Genomic DNA, 17,427 nt, shown 5'->3' on the forward strand with positions numbered 1-17,427 from the left:
CTGTGGGTAAAGTATTTGGCCCGGGAGCCGGCACATGGGAGGCTGAATGTCAGTGATGAGGACTGGCATTTCAGGCGAGATGGTGGTGGTGTGTGGCATGCCAAGGATGTGATGGTTGGAGCACACAGAGGCCCGGGACCCCTGGGAGGCTGTGTTGGACAGGTGGGTGGACACAGCTGCAGGAGACTGATGGGAGGAAGCAGGACTTCAGTAGCCCAATGTTTGAAGACCACCTAGTCTCACGCCGACCCCTGCCCCTCTCCTCTCCAAGTTCTGTGATCTCCAAAGCCTCTCAAGTTGGGATGGGTTGGCAGGGGTGAGGTAGGAGCGGAAAAAGAGGCATACACCCTTCCAACCCCTAGAGGGAGGAAAGGCGCCAATTTGGCCTTAGGTTCTAATAACTACTTAAACTGGCAAACATCCTCATTTTAAATCGAGAGGCACCTCCCTGGTCTAGATGCTAGAAAGCGGTTTCATAGTACTCAACCTGCTCAGCTCAGGCCTGCCCAGCTCAGGAAGACCTGGCCACTATGCACCGTGGGTGGACAGGAAAGAGCAGATCCAGCCTCAGCTGGAAGACCAGGGAGCCCGACTCCCCGAATGACCTGCTTCCTTCCCCTGCCCCAGCCTGCCTGAACGTCACCCTAGTCCGCTCAATTGTTCATTTGCAGCTAGACAGGGAATGCAGCAGGCAGCATAGACCACCAGTCTGGGAGGCATCAGCTGAGACAGAGTTGGGAACCCTGTGGCTTGGAGCCAAGGCCAGCTCTGCCACAGAGTACGGAACCTGGAGGCCACTCTCTGGGCCTCAGTTACCTTCTTTAGGAAAGTCAGTGGTTTGGTCTAGAAGAGTGCTGGGCCTGGAAGGCCCCTCACTGGTTAAAACGTAAACCTGAGGTGAAGAAGGAGGGATCTGATATTTACTGCACTCCTAAAATTCAGCACTTCACACATTTAGTCCCCCAGATAGGCATCCTTGTTTTATGAGGATATCCTGTTTGAAGCCCTTGGCAAGGTTTTGCAAATGAACAGAGGTTCAGAGAGCTGAGGGCTTCATGTCAGGGGGTAAGGAGCTGAGATTTGGACTCATCCATCTGACTCTAAAGCCAGACTCTCCCCCCAGCTCTCAGCCAGCGACCTTTACCCACCCAGCTCTCAGGTGTGCGCCTTTGGACTTCACTCAAGAACTTTCACTTTTTAACTATCTGAAGCCCTGCCCAGCACCCTGGTCTCTGATAAGCCCAAGGAGGGAAGGGCTGTGGGCCAAGGATAGGAGACATGAATGGGAGAGGAATCTATGTGTTTGACATCTCTAGGCTGGAGAGGGCACATGTGTGATCCCAGCTTGACCTGGCCTGGTCCTGGGGACCTCAGCAAACCTGGGGCAGGCTGTTCAACCTCCAGGTGGACAAGTGGCCCAGCCTGAGGTCCCTGCTGGCTCTGAGGCCAGCATTAAACTGTGTTAGTTCCATACCTGCTGCCACATTGCCTGGCTGAGGCCACCTGCTCCATTTAAGCCCCTTCAGGACACTAGTGACACCATCTACCCCACTCTGCCCACTTACCCATCAGACATTGGCTAAGCACCTGCTCCCTGCCAGCCCCTCTGCAGGCCACCGGGGACACAGATGAGTAAGACACAGTCTGGGTCCTCCAGGTGCTCCTAGCTGATTCAGTCAGCTTTGGATGGGACTTCAGGATCTATATTTTTAACAAGGCTTGCAGGTGACTGAGGGGACACACCCACGTGGGACCCTTTGGTTTTGTGGACCTTCTGGTTCCCAGCACTGTATTCTTGGGGCTACCAGAATCCTTTTGAGGACACAGCCTGTTTCACCCCACTGGTAGGTTCCTCTGGGCTCCAAGTCAGATAACTCTGGGTTCAAATCCTACTTCTGCAACTTGCTAGCTGTGTATCCTTGCACAATATGTGGACTCTCTGAGGCTGTTTCTCCATTTTTAACAAGAGATAATGGTGCCTTCCTGTTGTGAGGATTAACTGGGATGTTATGCACAAAGCCCTTAGCAAGAGGCCTGGCACACATAAATGGGAATATCTGCTGTTAATTATATTATGGCTGCACTCTGATGGACAGAAATACCTCCCTGGGGCTATTTCCAGAACCCCCCACTTCTGGAGTCCATCTCTGAGGTGGCCCTGGACACCTGGGAGGCCTCTCCGTGCCCTCTGCCAGGGCTCCAGCAGGACCTTCCTGCTTCTCCCCACGAATCCGGCTTTCTGGTCCCCAAACGGCATATGATCTGGGCACACCCTCCCCTTCATTTACCCAGAGTGACCAAAGTTCCAACCACACCTCTCCGGGCCGCCTGTCCCCAAATTTCGGGGAAGTGGGCAGGAGGGGGAACTTTGCCGGGCAGGAAGGGGAACTTTGCCAGGCAACAGCTCTGCGGGCAGAGGCGGGCACTGGTCAGACCAGCCTCCTCCTGGGGACCAAGGTCGGGCGCCCCTGCCCAGCCCCTGCCCCTGCCCTGCCCGGCTGCGAAGGGACTGGGAGGTCTGGCGAGGAAGAGCCTGGAAGATCCCGCCCACGGCTACCAGCCCTCCTTTGGGACCGCTGGCCAGAGCCCCAGCTGTGGGGCACACGGAACCTGTGGACTCAGCCGGGGTCACCTGGAGGGGCGCCCACGTCTGCACCCGGGGCTCCGGAGCCTGCTCCCCGCCACTGTCGCCGCCGGCCCTGCCCAACTCGCATGGCGCAAGCGGCTTCTGCGCCTAGGGAAGGAAGGCACGCGGGGTGGGGGCCCCGAACCCGGTTTCTCTGCCGCCCGACGCACGTGGCTCGGTCCCAGGGCAGAGGGGTCGCCTCCAGACGCGTGGCGGCACCCGAGGTCCGCGCGGTGATGGCGCAGGGTGCAACCGGGCGGGTGTCTCGGGGACCCGGCGCAGCACACAGCCCCGCAGAGACCGGGGGAGGGGTCACTCACCTCTGCGGCCAGCCGCTCGGAGCAACCGCGGCAGCTGAAGGTCCGCGGCGAAGGCAGTGGCTCGGCCCGAGGCTCCTCCTCTCGCGCGCCCCACCCGCCCGGGAGGGCCGGACCTGCAGGGGAGGTGGCCGCCCGCCAGCCCGCCGCAGCTTATCCGGCCCGGCCACCTCCCCCGGGGCCGCAATCAGGAGCCGCCGGGTCCTCGCTCCCCGCCCAGTCCTGCAGGCCCGGCAGAGGTGGCGGCGTCTAACCACCCTCCTCCCCTGGCCCCAGGCAGGAGGTCCCCAGCCGGGCTCCAACACTTCCTGATTTGCAGTGCCCCGCACACGGCTGAAGTGAGCAGAACTCCGGGACCGCCTCTTAACCCGGCCAGGGAGGGCACCGAGGCCAGGGTGACCTCTAGGCCCCCCTCTCTTAACCTGAGGAGCACCTCGAATCCTTGTCCATTTTATAACGGAGGCCAAGTGGCAGCCATGGTTGCAGGTGGAAGAGACCAGGGCGCCAGATTGGGTCCGGATCCCTTCCGTCTCAACAAGGTTGCACCCAGGCCTTTGTGGTCCTGCCCATCTCTGTCCCTTGTCCACCCTTTTGACCCTTCCCAGCAGTCCTCAGGTTCCAAGACCGGTGGGATGGCGGGCACCTTTCTCCCGGAGCTGCCTCCCTGTCTAGGCCTTCTGGGCTCTGAAACCCTACCCGTCCCCCGCTCCCCCTGGGGCACTGCTCGCTGCCCTCCGCACTTCCAGTGCCAATGGCTTCACAGCACAGCAGTGAGGCCGGGCATAAGTACGGTGAGGCTGTCTGTGGGCGCCTTTCTAGAGGTGTGCGCCCTGGTCCGAAGCCCTTTCTCACCTGTGGTCACAGTTGCCGGCTGCTGTTATTCCCTTTACAGGTGAGGAGACCCGGGCTTTTCCGCTCAGATTCGTGGAGGCTGAGTGGGGGTTCCTGACCCCTGGTACTCTTTCTAGAGTATTCCTGGGGGGCATATTCTATTAGCTTCTGATGAGGAGCCTCAGGTTATTTTTAGGAAGTCTAAGAATCCTGTTTTCTGAGGAGCCAGCCTCTGTTGGGGAGATAAGCCTCCAGAGGCCAGAGGCAGGAACTGGGCCTCAGGGAAGGCCCCACAACTAGACCCCAAAGGGTACGGTAGGGAGGAAGAGGCAGAGCTCTGGTCTCCCTGTGGAGGGAGCGCTGCTGTGAGGGCCTTTTCCTCCACCCCCAAACCCCACGGAGACCCACCCGCAGGCGGTTTGCTTCCACCTTCACACAGCTTTCCTCCTGCCCGAATACCCACCTCCCAGCTCTCTGCACAGCCAGGGCCCAAGGCCAGAGCCTCTCCTTTCTCTTGCAAGAATTTTCCTGTCCCACCTTGCCCCAGGGCAACACCTCTTGTGGCAATTCTCACAGGTCCTTTATCCATTCAACACTTACGGTGCCTCAGGTGCCAGACAGTGTTCCCAGTACTGGAGACACAGGTGCCCAATGGAGGTTCCTGCCCTTAGGGTGCCAGGGCTGGTGAGTTGCCCCTGCAGTGGGTTGTAAACTTTGAAAAGACAAGACCCAGTTCCTAGTCCCCTCTGGTGCCCCCAATAGGCTCCCCTCACAGTAGCTGCTCTTTTGAGGCCTGCTTCTGCTGACGGGGATGGCTGAATATCCTTCCTTTAATGCCCAGGGACAAAAACTGAGCTTGGGAAACGCAAACACTGAGAGGTCTTCCAGCATCTTTGGAAGAATCCCTGGGAACCAGTGTCTTTTTGTGGGGCTCTGCATGCATGAGTAAGAGAGAGGGAGACTTTTTTTGGTGGGGGGGCTCTCCATGAGTAAGAGAGAGAAAGGGAGACAATTTGAAGGCTGGGCTGGCAGAGGTCTACAGAGGATTATCTTAAAAGGAACATGAACTCCTGCTGGAAAAAATAGAGGGGTCTGAAATTTCTCACAGAGAGGGAGGGAGGTGAACACCCTACTTGGGCACACACACCTTGGCAGAGAGGGCACCACCCACGCCGTTGACCTTTGGTGTTTGTTCTGTCCACTGACCCCTGGACTAAGGTGGCCTTTTGAGTGTGAGCTTGTCTCACCTGGCATAGGGTCAGATGTTTCCAGAAGCTTGAGGGCCAAATTTCTCAAAGCAGACGAGCCCTTTCCTACTCCAGGGAGGAGTGCAATGTGCTGAGCTTTGTTGAGCACCTTCTATGGGTCAGACTCTGGTGTCCTCCGCCAAGGGCAGAGCAGTCAGAACCATGCTTTCAAGATGTTTGCCAGATCGCGTTTCTCCTCTGCTCAAAACTCTCCCCCCTCCCCCAGCAAAAGTAAAGTCCTTGCAATAGCTGTGGCCCAGTGTGATTGGCCTTCTCTCCTCTGTCTCCGTCTCTCTGCTCACACTCAGTCCCGCCTCCGATAGATCTGACAGGATCCTGACCCTTGCCATTCCCCTTGCCTGGACCCTAGGTATCCCCAGGGGCCCTCCCTACCTCCTTCAAGTCTTTGCTGAAAGGTCATGATCTCTGTGAGGCCCACCCTGATCACCCCCATTCCTCCATTCCTCATCCATGTACCTGCTTTCTTTCTTTTTTTTCCCATAGCCCGTATTACCTTTGAACACACTATCAAATAGAGTTTTTTGGACTGTTTTTCAGTAACTGTCTTCTCCCATAGAAATGTGAGCTCCTGCTGGGCAGGGATTTTTATGTTTAGTGAGTTCTGTATCTCTAACGGCTAGAGCACTGCCTGGCTCATAGTAGGTGCTCAGTAAATACCTGTTGCAGGAATGCACACCCGTCCTCGCCCTTCCTCTCTTTTAGCATCTCGGAAGTGTCCCCGCAGCTCCTGCCCATTCTGCTCTCCTCCTTTGTATGCCCCCGGCTGGTGTGATGCTGATTCAGAGGGGAGCTCCACTCGTGCACTTAGGGACGTCTCTGCCCCCCGAGTTGCTGAATATTCAATGTTCAGAGCCCCCGGAATTGCCCTTTTCCTTGACAACCAGGCTAGCTGTTTGGCTAAGAGGAGAATAGTATCCGGGAAGAAAATCTAGATTGATTTCTTATTTGATTAGGAAGGAGAGGGGTGTTGTTCATCCTCAGCTTCTTGGATGAATCCAGCATTTATAGGCTGGGACAGAGCAGATCCACCTCACAAAATAAATCCTACATGAAAACGAGAGGGTCACGGGAAGCTGCGTGCCCCAATGCACTCTGACAGCCCTTGCCAGGAGCCGGGTCACTTGGATCTGGACCTGCCCAGGCCATGGTGGGCCGTGGCCTCAGGAAAGGTGCCGCTCCCCACTGATACTCTCCCCACTAGATCAGGTGCTGCAAGGCTCCTCAAAGTTCTGGGGCACAGGAAGCTCTTCCCTATGTGAGGCTGCATTCAGGGTAAAAGGGAGGCGCATCAGCAGCACTCAGAGCTGAGGCAGGGCAGGTAGTGGGAGAGGGCGCTGAGCAGGGAGGCCAGCTGACAAAGGAGTGCTGGAGCCTGGGACTGAACCTTACAGACTCCGCTTTCCATGGCCCATGATGGTGAGCCAATATTGTACAGCATTGTAAAGTGTGGCTTCCGGGGCATTAGGACACCCACCCCCACATACACACACCAAATCTCCCTGCACCCCAGAATTTGGAATTCTACTGGAGCATAAGGTTGTCCTTCTTTCAGTCTTCTCTCGAAACATGAGCCCTCCAGAGAGGAAGCGCTGTCTGAGCTCTGTGTCATGAGAATCTGTGTGTCTGCAGGGAGATGCAACTGTGGCCAGCAGGAGAGTATGGAGAAGGTTCGAAAGGAAGTTGCTTTTTATTTGTTTATTTTGGCTCAAGAGAGCATTGACAAAGGCAGTTGCTGAAGGAAGAGTGGATCAAAGATGCCGGGGTGGAGGGTGGGTCAGGGAGCAGGACCAACCGTCTTTCTGAGGGAGCTTCCTGGCACATAGTAGGTACTCAAACTTTTGTGTATGATCAATGGTCTTGGCTCGTGACTAGACCAAGATTGCCAACCAGGATGGAAGGAGGCTGACCCTGCACACCCCGGAAGCATTTACAGAGCCAAGGAAGAGATTCTTCTTGCCCGTCCATAACATTGCATTGCCTTTCAGCTGGGGGAGATTAGAAAGGTACTCACTACTAGATCATGGAAGACGCCTGGGCTTTAACCCCTTGCTGCTCGGAAGGTGGTGATCGTGATGGCCTGGGAGGGTTTTAGGATGGCAGAGTGTCAGGCCTACCCCAAAGCTCCCAAATTAGAATGGCATTTTAACAAGACTCCCTAGGAGATTGTATACATGTTTAAGTTTGAGAAGCGCTGGTCTGCATTACAACCAAGGAAACTCACTACTCCCTGAACACCTGCATCAAGGTAGATTCACAGAAACCTAGAACTGGACGACACTTCCCCTCACCAGGGTGCATGACAACATCATACTCTTTGCTTACTTAAAAGTTCTTGTGAGGCAAATAATCTGATAATCGTCTGAATTTCTACAAATATGGAGTAAATAACTCTACCCTTTTCAATACTCAGTGCCTATTACACAAAGCTCCAAGAAAAAAAAAAAAACATGATTAGTATGTTTACTCTTTTCCCATAACTAATCGTATTTCCCCTTTTACTGTGGTAGCCAGGATACTCAGGCACATGTTCATGACTATATCATCCTTATTAAACATGTTTATTTGCTACTTTCTTTCCCCCAGTCCATGATTTTTTTTGTCTGATTTACTATTAGCCTTATTGCTAAGCTTTTCGATGTAAAGCCATCCCAAGCAGCCTTTGGAGAAAGTCAACCGTGTAAGCAAAATAAATAGGAAACATCTGTGCACTCCAGTAAGGGAGCCCTCTTTCCCCTTGACTGCTGTCACCTTTCGTGGTCGTGGCACGTCCTCTGCTGGATTTTTGAGCCAAGGACAGAGGGTTTGGGAAAAGGAGGCCTCCTTGGACTTCTGCCAGGAGTTACTGAGACAAGAAAATCCAACCAGTTGCAGGGTCACTTGGGGGTAAATCTGCACTGGATGTTCACACCATGCCCCTCTCTGCTTCTTTCCTGACCCTCAGAGCCCACCTCAGCACATCTGGAGTGGAGGGTGCTGTCTGTCCCGTCAGACCACTCTCCACACACAGCCTGGGGCAGGATCAATGGGACAGGTGGCCGGCGCTCACTCAGCACAGCAGGGGTGGTGGAAAGACATGTGTCAGCTGAGGCTTGGCTTGAGGTCAGGCAAGTCACAGCCAGGTCACAGCCCAGCCCAGCATAGGCAAGGTGTAAAAGTCACTGGCCTCAAGGTCATATGCAAACACACTGTGATCAGAAGAGGAGATAAATCCGCCCCACAGGGCTGGGATACGTTTTCCGCATACCCAATTCTGTTTTCTTGGTCTTGGCCCTCAAGGGGAGGGAAGAGAAGGGAATGAAGTTTGCTGAAGTCCCACCTGGGGCAGGCATCGTGCTACGTTGAGGTCAGCCCCCTTCAATCCCCACTGAGACCCTGCAGAACGGGTGGGATCAGCCCCATTTTTCAGATGAAGAAGTGACTTTTTTTTAGCATCACGCTGTGAGGAAATGGCAGATCCAGGATTTGGACCAGGTCTGCCTGACTCTCAGATCTTCCACTACCTTTGACCCGCTAGGTGGAGGGCTCCCGTGAGCTGTGGCCTACACACCTGTGGTGACCCCTCAGTACTGAGGACTAGGACCAGCTTAGTGTGAGGGCCCAGCAGGGGCAGTCCATGCAGGGAGATGAACCTGGGGGATTTTCTCCCAGACACTCCTCACAGAGCTCCCTGGTCTGCTTAGGCAAGATCCTACCAGCTATCCCCAACCACTGGTTGTGTCTACCTGAGATTTGCACAGCCTGGATGCAGGTCTGTGGAATATCAGGCATGTCACCAAGAGTCTGATTCTCTGTGGTGTACTACCTGATTTCATGGACACAGGCACAGAGGGCCATCATCTCAGAGCCATCTTTAGGCATTTGCTGGTTATAGCAGCCTGGAAGAATCCAAGTCACTACAAGAAGAAATAAGGAAGATAATGCCTCAAGACCCTCCCTCAAAGGTCTTGGGCCACAGCTACCCAGGCTTGGGGCCTCCAGGGAAGATGGGAGGTGAGACCTTGGCTTCTGGAGGCTTCCACAGGGTAAAGGAACATGCACAGTCTTTGAAACCACCTGGACCTGGTTCAAATTTCACTTCTCCCCTAAGTCTCCATTTCCTCCACTGTAGAATGAATGGATAGACCTCTCAGCAGATTGTAAGAATTAAGTTCCCAGGAAAGTGCTGGGCACTTACTAGGTGTTCATTAAAAGGCTGTCAGATCATCTGAAAGGAAAAGAAAGAGTGTTCGGAGAGGAAGGCAACTACTAAAGAAGACAGTTCCCAAAAGAAATTTACCTCCAGGCAGGCTCTGCTCCTCTCCCTGGGGAAGGTCTTCTTCCTTATCCTGTGGGATGATCTAAACCCTCCTCTTCTCTGAGAAGCCCTCAGGGAACTTGCTGTCCTCTGGCCTCCCCTCTCCCACAGCAAGGAACCCCAGGTGGGCAAAAGACGCCAGTGGCCCCTCCTCCTCTTCTCACATGAACAGTAGGTGTTGTTGGCACCTTGGTCTGGGAATCAGGAAACCTGGCCATGCCCCACCCACGTGGCTGGCTGATTCATAAAATCTCTTCTTGTTGGACCTCACACTCCTGCCAGTTTGAGGTGTCTGAGATCTTCAGGTGTTGGAAACTTCCCCTGCTGCTTTGAAGGTTGCTAGGAACGGGTCCTGCCCTGTGCAAGGGCGGAGGTGCCCTGAGAGGCGCTTAAGGAGATGGGGCTGGGGAGGGAGGAGGCAGATGATAAGAGGCCTGGTTTGCCTTTGGTGAGAAATGAGGCTTTATCATGCTGGTGGTGGGAGCTCAGGAAGATTTTAGGAGGTATGAGTCTATGTGATCATAATAGCTAACATGTTTTTGAGTGCTTGCTGCATCCCAGATGCTGTTCTAAGCATTTTGATTGTATTAACTCATCTGATCATCATAATACATTTCCGTTTTTGAATTTGGAAACTGAGGAGGTTTTGAATTGGAAACTGAATTTGGAAACGCAGGAGGTTAAGTCACCTGTCTGATGTGACATAGCTCAGACAGTGGCAGAGACAGGATTCAGGTTCCTGGTTCTGTTTCGGTTCCACCTCCTACTACTACATCTCTGTTGTCTGGACGCCCTTATTCATCTCTGAAAAGACTTTCCCCCTGGTAGCCACAGGGAGAGTGGACCAACAAAGGAAGATGCCAGGCTGGGATGAGCTTAATGGGCAACTGGCAGGCAGAGTCTCAGCACTGTGTTTTGAAGTCTATTTGGGGGACTCAGTAAGTCTTGTGTGTAGGGAGCCTGCCGCCCAGGCCAGGGGCTGAACATTTAATCAAGGAGTTCAAACCAGTGCCTGCAGCAGGCCTCTGGTTGAGGCTGAAAAGTCTGCAGAAAGGCAGTTTAGTTCAGGTCCTATCCCTTGACTGCTGAGGCCAGGAAGAGAAGTGACTGCTAGCCCCGTGGCCCACCTATTGACTTTGACACCTAAAAAGAACAAGGTTTTTGAAGTTACAAGAACCTGGGTTTGAATCTTGAGCCTCAGTGTTCTTACTGATCAAATGGGAACGTTAGGTAGAGTAAACCAAGGGCAGATGGTGCAATGTAGGCCTTGAACACATTGAATTCCCCGCCTCGCTTTGCCTGTGAGCCCTTGGCTCTTTGTCCTTCACCACAATTCTGTGGATTTCAGAAGCTCAGTTGGGGGGATGAAAGGAGAATGGCAGAAGGCAGGCTGCACTCTCCCTTGGCCCCGAACCCAGCTGGAGGGCCTGATTTGGGTAGTTGCAAGGTCCAGTTTTCCCTTAGCTCTGCCATTCAGTTCCACAATCTTTCCTGAAGTCCCAGAAATCCTCATCCTTGGGGGCTCTTCTCTTCCCTTTTCTGCTCCAGGCCCATGTGATTACTCTTATTCCTTGGGGTGCACCAGCTTGGGTGAGACCCCAGACCTTCCCCCTCCTTGGGCCTCCATCCCAAACAATCCGAGGAGCCTGAGATCCCTGCAGATGCCTGGCCCCACCCACCTGGACATGAGGGCGGCTTACACCTGGATAGGTGAAGTCGCTTTGAAGCCTGGAGAAGATCCTTTTTTTAAAAAAATTGATATATCAGCCAGAGTTGGTGGCTCAGACTTGTAATCTCATCATTTTGGGGGGCTGAGGCAGGAGAATCCCTTGAGCCCAAGAGTTACAGGCCAGCTGGGTAACAAAATGAGACCCCCATCTCTACAAAAACACACAAAAAATTAGCTGGGCATGGTGGCGAGGGACTATAGTCCCAACTACTCAGGAGGCTGAGTTGGGAGGATTGTTGGAACCCCGGGAGGTTGAGGCTGTAGTGAGCTGTGATTCTGCCACTACACAGGAAAATAAGAAAAAAAAAATCAATTAAAAAAATTAATTGATATATCATAGTTGTACATATTTTTGGGTACATGTGATCTTTTGGTACTTGCATACAATATGTAATGATCAAATCAGGGTAATTGGAGCATCGCTTCAATGCTTCAGTTCAAACATTTATCTTTTTTTTTGTGTTGGAACATTATAGTTCTTCTCTTCTGGCTATTTTGACTTATATAATAAATTATTGTTAACTGTAATTTCCCTACCAGACTACCGAGTGGAAAGATTCTAATCTGGTTTAAATTAGAACTGCTGAGAAGTGGGAGAGGAGCAGAGATGTTGTGACCCTGCCGTCCCCAATTAACAGGAACTTCTAATGGTAGCCACTACAGGCAGCGGGCAGGAGCCCCAGAGCAGGGTTCAAACACAACACGGGACAGCCCCAGGGTAGACATTTGCTGCTGGAGGTGGGAGAGGAGCTTCGAGTACCTTCTTGTCATGAAGTTCAGGAGATCACATCTCTGCTTGTGCCCCTTCCTGGAATGCAGAGCTGCCTAAATGCAATAATTGCCTACAGGACACAGTGGGAATACAGTGTATATGCAGATTTATGCAAATAGCATGCAAATACAGTGACCTTAGGCTGAGTGCCCTGGGATGGCAGCTGGTTGGGGATGGGGTGCCCCCCCCTCTTTTTTTACTTCTGACTTTGCCTTCAGCCCCCTGAGGACCTCACAGGGAGAGGCCCACTGCCTTCTCTCCACACAGTCCCTTGTCACAGCAGGCTTCAGAAAGAGACAGCAAAGCAACTATGGTACACCCTGTGCAGGAAGCAGCATGGGCATCGAGGGGACACCAGAGGGGAAGATTCCAGGCACATGCATGGGCATTGTGCAGACCGTGTGATTCAGTGCAATGTCCTCATTTGATGAAACAGGACAGCAAGGCTTGGAGAGATGTGGTAGATTTCCATCACATAGCCAGCCATGGCAGAACCGGAATCCCATCCAAGGCTGCCCGACTCTGATTCCACACTGTCTTTGCCATGCTGCTGCCTACAATGCTGTGCCACCTGATCAATAAATAATGTGCCAAGGTGTGTGTATAGATGTGGGCATGTGGTCACCTAGAGCTCCCAGACCCTTTCTTTTTTCTTTTTTTTTCTTTTTGAGATGGAGTCTCACTCTGTCATCCAGGCTGGAGTGCAATGGCATGTTCTTGGCTCACTGCAACGTCTGCCTTCTGCATTCAGGCAATTCTCCTGCCTCAGCCTCCTGAGTAGCTGGGATTACAGGTGCCCATCACCACGCCTGACTAATTTTTGCATTTTTAGTAGAGATGGAGTTTCACCATGTTGGCCAGGCTGGTCTCGAACTGCGGACCTCAGGTGATCTGTCCTCCTCAGCCTCCCTAAGTGCTGGGATTACAGGCATGAGCCACCGTGCCCAGCAGACCAGACCCTTTCTAATACCTCCTGACCCCAGCAGTGGGGCCCAAGCCCACCTAACGTGGCAGCCCGGATGCACCTCTCGGTTCCTAGGCCTGGTGCCTGGCTCAGTAAATCTTTTTTTAATTTTTAAATTATTTTTATTTTTTTTAATGCTTGAAAGCTCATCTTTATGGTACTTAAATTCTATTTCAATTATTAAGGATCTGTCGCTTTTTTCTTAGGGCAGACTTGTCCAGGCCAGACCACACTCTGGGGATTTGGGAGTAGAGTTTTCTTGCTGCAAGGAATAGATGTTCTTTAAGGCAGTCATCTGGGAAAGAAGTTAATCCTAAGGTGAGAAATTAGGGGAGCCTTATACTTGAAAGGGAGGTCCCCTTTGGGCCTGGGGAACATTGGTCTAAAGGCTCAGGTATGGAGGATGCAAGGATATCTGCTGGCGAGGATTGAGCTGGAACCTCCCTGCTTCCCCCTCCCATCCTAGTCCCCCCCTCTTTTTACAAAAAAAAAAATTATTTTATTTTTATTTTTTAAGATAGAGTTTTGCTCTTGTCACCTAGGCTGGAGTGCAATGGCTCGATCTCGGCTCACTGCAATTTCTGCCTCCTGGGTTCAAGTGATTCTCCTCCCTTAGCCTCCCGAGTAGCTGGGATTACAGGCACCCACCACCAGGCCTGACTAATTTTGTATCTTTAGTAGAGATGTGGTTTCACCATGTTGGCCAGGTTGGTCTCGAACTCCTGACCTTAGGTGATCCGCTTGCCTCGGCCTCCCAAAGTGCCAGGATTACAAGCGTGAGTCACCATGCCTGGCCCTATTCCCCATTTTAGTTCCAGAGAATTAAGTAGACATAGACATGGATTGAGTGGAACACTAAGATTGGGCTGCCACCTGTGAAAGCTGAGAGCGCTGGACTTGGGTTAACTCTGAGCTTTGAGAGTATTTGCTCAAGCTCACAGCTGGGCCTAGCTGTTCTGTGGGGAATCAGGGATCCCATTCTCCCTTCGTGATTCCGCTGCAAAGAGCTCATCCATGGGGTCATTAGCATCCATACACCATCAACATGGTGGACATTCCAGAGGCTGGAGGAAGTGCTCTGCCCTTGGGAGCCAGTGGAGACAGTTTTCTAGAAAGTACTCAGAAATCACGATGGTGGGATTGGGGTAGGGTGGGAACATATACTTTGTGAGGGGATATATTTTTGGGTAGAATGTAGTAAGGGACTAAGTATAATGATTTCAGCTTAGAAAGCAAGAGTGCTGGCTAGGCACGGTGGCAAGCTTCCCAAGTAGCAAGGGTGCTCTCTTTTTGGGAGTCACAGGCTGGCCGGCTCAGAGACCCATATATCCCAGCCTGGCTCTGACCCAGGGATCAGCCAGGCAGAGTGTGGTGGGTTAATACCTAACAAGGCCAGGGCGGTGGCCAATGGCCAGAGCTGGTCAGAGGCTGGAGTGGCCTGGTGTCCAGGCCCAGCAGCCAGACTCCTCTTACTGCTGGTCTCTGAGCACTGAGACTCCTGCTCAGTTGCAGCATTTGGGAATTTAACTGGATCCCAAATGAAATGAGGCACAACTTTTCACTTCCCCGGACATCACACAGGGACCATGTACGATTATGGGTAAAATGAGGCACTACATCCCACAGCGGAGGCCCAAGTGCTTGGCAGAGGGCCATCGGTAGCTGAGGCTGCATGGAGAGCTGGGCTACGGGGCAGCGCTGGGCTTCTTGCCCAGGCAGGACAGAGGTGGGGAAAGCCTGAGCACTTAGTTGCGGATGGAGTCTCAGTCTATTTCCCGGGACCATTAGTGAGGCAAGAGGCTGCTGAAAAATTTAGCACAGGCCCCGGTAATGCACTTTGGAGAGGAGCCTCCCCTCAGGTGCTCCTGTAGCATGGTGTGGACTGAGCCCTGGCATAAGGCAGCCAGGGCTTGTCTGCCTTTTGGAAAATGACAGTGAGGAGCAAAACAAGGAGCTGCCCCCACGGACTTCCTCAAGTGCACGTTTGGACAGTGAACCTGAAGACTGGGGTGACTCTAGCATGAACGCCACTACAGTCTCAGGTCCAGGAAACCGTCTTTGACTCTCACCCTGGGGTTCCGCCCTGCTGCCTCGAGGTCCTCCTCCCTGCGCTGAAGACAGACCCCATTCCCCTATAGGGTCACGGAGAACGATACCCCAAAGTAGGAAACGTTGGCAGGCTGAGCACTGTGAATTAAAAGAAAATGCAAGTCCTTAGAAGCTGCCTCAGAGCTAAGAATTTTCTAACCTTCTCTTGTTTCTCCTCTGCCCCCTCCCCAAGTGCAGGGAAAAGGGGCTCTCTAGAATTTCCTTCTCTGACTAAGGAAACTTCTTTCCAAAAGAAACGCGGCCGGGTGTGGCGGCTCAAGCCTGTAATCCCAGCACTTTGGGAGGCCGAGGCGGGCGGATCACGAGGTCAGGAGATCGAGACCATCCTGGCTAACACGGTGAAACCCTGTCTCTACTAAAAAATACAAAAAACTAGCCGGGCATGGTGGCGGGCGCCTGTAGTCCCAGCTACTCGGGAGGCTGAGGCAGGAGAATCACTTGAACCGGGGTGGTGGAGGTTGCAGTGAGCCAAGATTGTGCCATTGCACTCCAGCCTGGGCGACAAGAGTGAAACTCCGTCCAAAAAACAAACAAACAAACAAACAGAAAAAGAACTGAAGGCAGTTGCATGGTGCATGGTGCTTTATGAAGAGTCAAGCTGAATGCAAATCCAGCCTCAATTTCTTTTGTGCTGCAGCACTTGAATCGTGATGTTTCTTCCGGGCCCAAGAGTTCTCCTTTTGGTTGGCAAATATTCATCTTTTCAAGCCTTTGTTGGGTGGTTGGTTTGTCAAATGGGTATAAGGCAATGGTTTTCAAGCTTTTCCACATTGCACCCCTAACCCCATAGACACATAATCAAATAGAGGTTGTACCTTCGTGATTGAAGCAAAAGTGTTATGAAACAAAAGTTACCATTAGGACATGTGATAAGATCTGATATTTTACAATTTTATTATTTTTCATTAAAGAAAGAGGTTGTTGATCCTAACCTCTCATAAAGCTGAAAGTCAACATTTGTGAACACTGGCAGGTAGCTGCGTGTCAAGGTGAGGTGTCACCAAGCACACTGTGGTCACTGTGGTGGTGGGTTGGACGTAGCCTTTTGGGCTTCCTAAACTGGAGCCAGTGTAAGTGAAGAACATAGATGGAGGATTGTCCCAGTCACACACCTGCTCTGACATGTACCCTGAGGGTGTGGCAGGGTTCAGAAGCATCCATTCTGCATCCTGCAGGGACACAGGATTCCCTACAAGGCCTGGGTGCCTTTGACTTAGTCACGCTCTCTGCTCCTAGTTCCTCCTCTGAGCACTGAGAGGGTTGTAGCCTATAACATCCATGGGCCTTTCCTGCTGGACATTCTGAGTTGGTTCCAAGTTAAACTTGACTTCCTTCTCCCTTAACCTTCCCCACTTTTCTTCTTAGCCTGTAAAATCCTGCCCAGTTAGAGGCCAGAGCCATGCGTGGACAAGCCACTGGAGGCTGAGGCGAGTGGCAGGAAACCGCCTTGGCAAAAATTATGACACATGAGCCATGTGAGCCCAGCCATGGCTGGGAGCACTTCTAAAGCCATCTGAGAGAAATCCCCTTTCTTGGTTATTTCTACCCTTGTATTATCTCCTCCTCATTCTATGTTAGATGCCCTCTCCCCTACTCGGGATTCCAGTCAGCATCTGGAAAGCACTTCTTGGCTGGAGCCCTGAACCCTCCTGCCCCCTCTGGCTTAGGCTCCAGTCCCTAGGGCAGATATCTTTGCCTGGCATCCCACTAAGAGCAGAGCCACAGCTTGGGCATGTGTGCCTCCATGCATGCAGTTTATTCGGGAGGAGAGCTCAGGGAGTAGGGTGAGGGGCTGAGGGAGTGAAGTGGAGAAGGAGGGGAAGCCAAGACAAAGGTGTGTTGTTGAGCTGATCTCCATCCCACTGGAAGCTTCTGGGGAGTGTGTACGCTGCTGCCCCCCCACCCTGCACCCCACATACCTACCGCATGGCTGAGGGTCGATGCAAGAGTCCTTGACAGTCCTGCACTCCTGAGCTGTGCATGCCTGTGGGACTGGGCTTCTCAGGTGACTGATGTCACAGTGTCGAAGAGGCCCTGGGGCTGCAGGAGAATAAAAGCCTGCAGGGGGCACACCGGCCAATGCTGTGGTTAGAGGGTGGCTGAGGGGTGTGAGAGGGGCACAAGAGGCACGTGATACAGCCAGGGTAGCCCCAGCGGGGCCACACAATCCAGACGCTGACTCACATGCACCTGGTGAGTGTGGGCACAGTCCCTGCCCTCAGCCGCATCATTATCTAGCTAGGGAAAAAGACCGCATGTGCCAAACAATTGGTGAGGCCACAGGACCTTACATAATCCAGTTTCACAGCCTGTTCGCAATGGATGAGGATGTCAGAGCTGGAAAGAACGTCAAGGATCCTCTTGTTAATTCTAATCCAACCTTCTCACTTAGAGATGAGAAAATTGAGGTTGATTTATGCGTTTGTGTAATGACTATGCCCATTTTATAAAGTGAAAAGGGAGAGAGGTTAAGCGACTTCCCAAGGTGGCCCATGTGTTGAGTGATTCACCATTACA

The 17,427-nt window shown here is 52.6% G+C and overlaps 1 protein-coding gene across 3 annotated transcripts in view; it reads right to left on the bottom strand.

The window, feature by feature from the left end:
- Positions 1-3,027, bottom strand: part of STEAP3 (STEAP family member 3, metalloreductase) — a 41,982-nt gene extending 38,955 nt beyond the window's left edge. For 2 of the 3 annotated variants that reach the window (XM_011983452.1, XM_011983450.1), the window contains exon 1: positions 2,947-3,027. The gene's annotated coding sequence lies outside the window, so the exon portion shown is untranslated. The remainder of the gene's footprint in view (positions 1-2,946) is intronic. The other variant, XM_011983451.1, reaches the window with a different exon arrangement.
- Positions 3,028-17,427: the final 14,400 nt, after the last annotated feature.

The sequence above is a fragment of the Mandrillus leucophaeus genome, unplaced genomic scaffold (genome assembly GCF_000951045.1).
Source record: "Mandrillus leucophaeus isolate KB7577 unplaced genomic scaffold, Mleu.le_1.0 Scaffold25, whole genome shotgun sequence".
NCBI lineage: Eukaryota > Metazoa > Chordata > Mammalia > Primates > Cercopithecidae > Mandrillus > Mandrillus leucophaeus.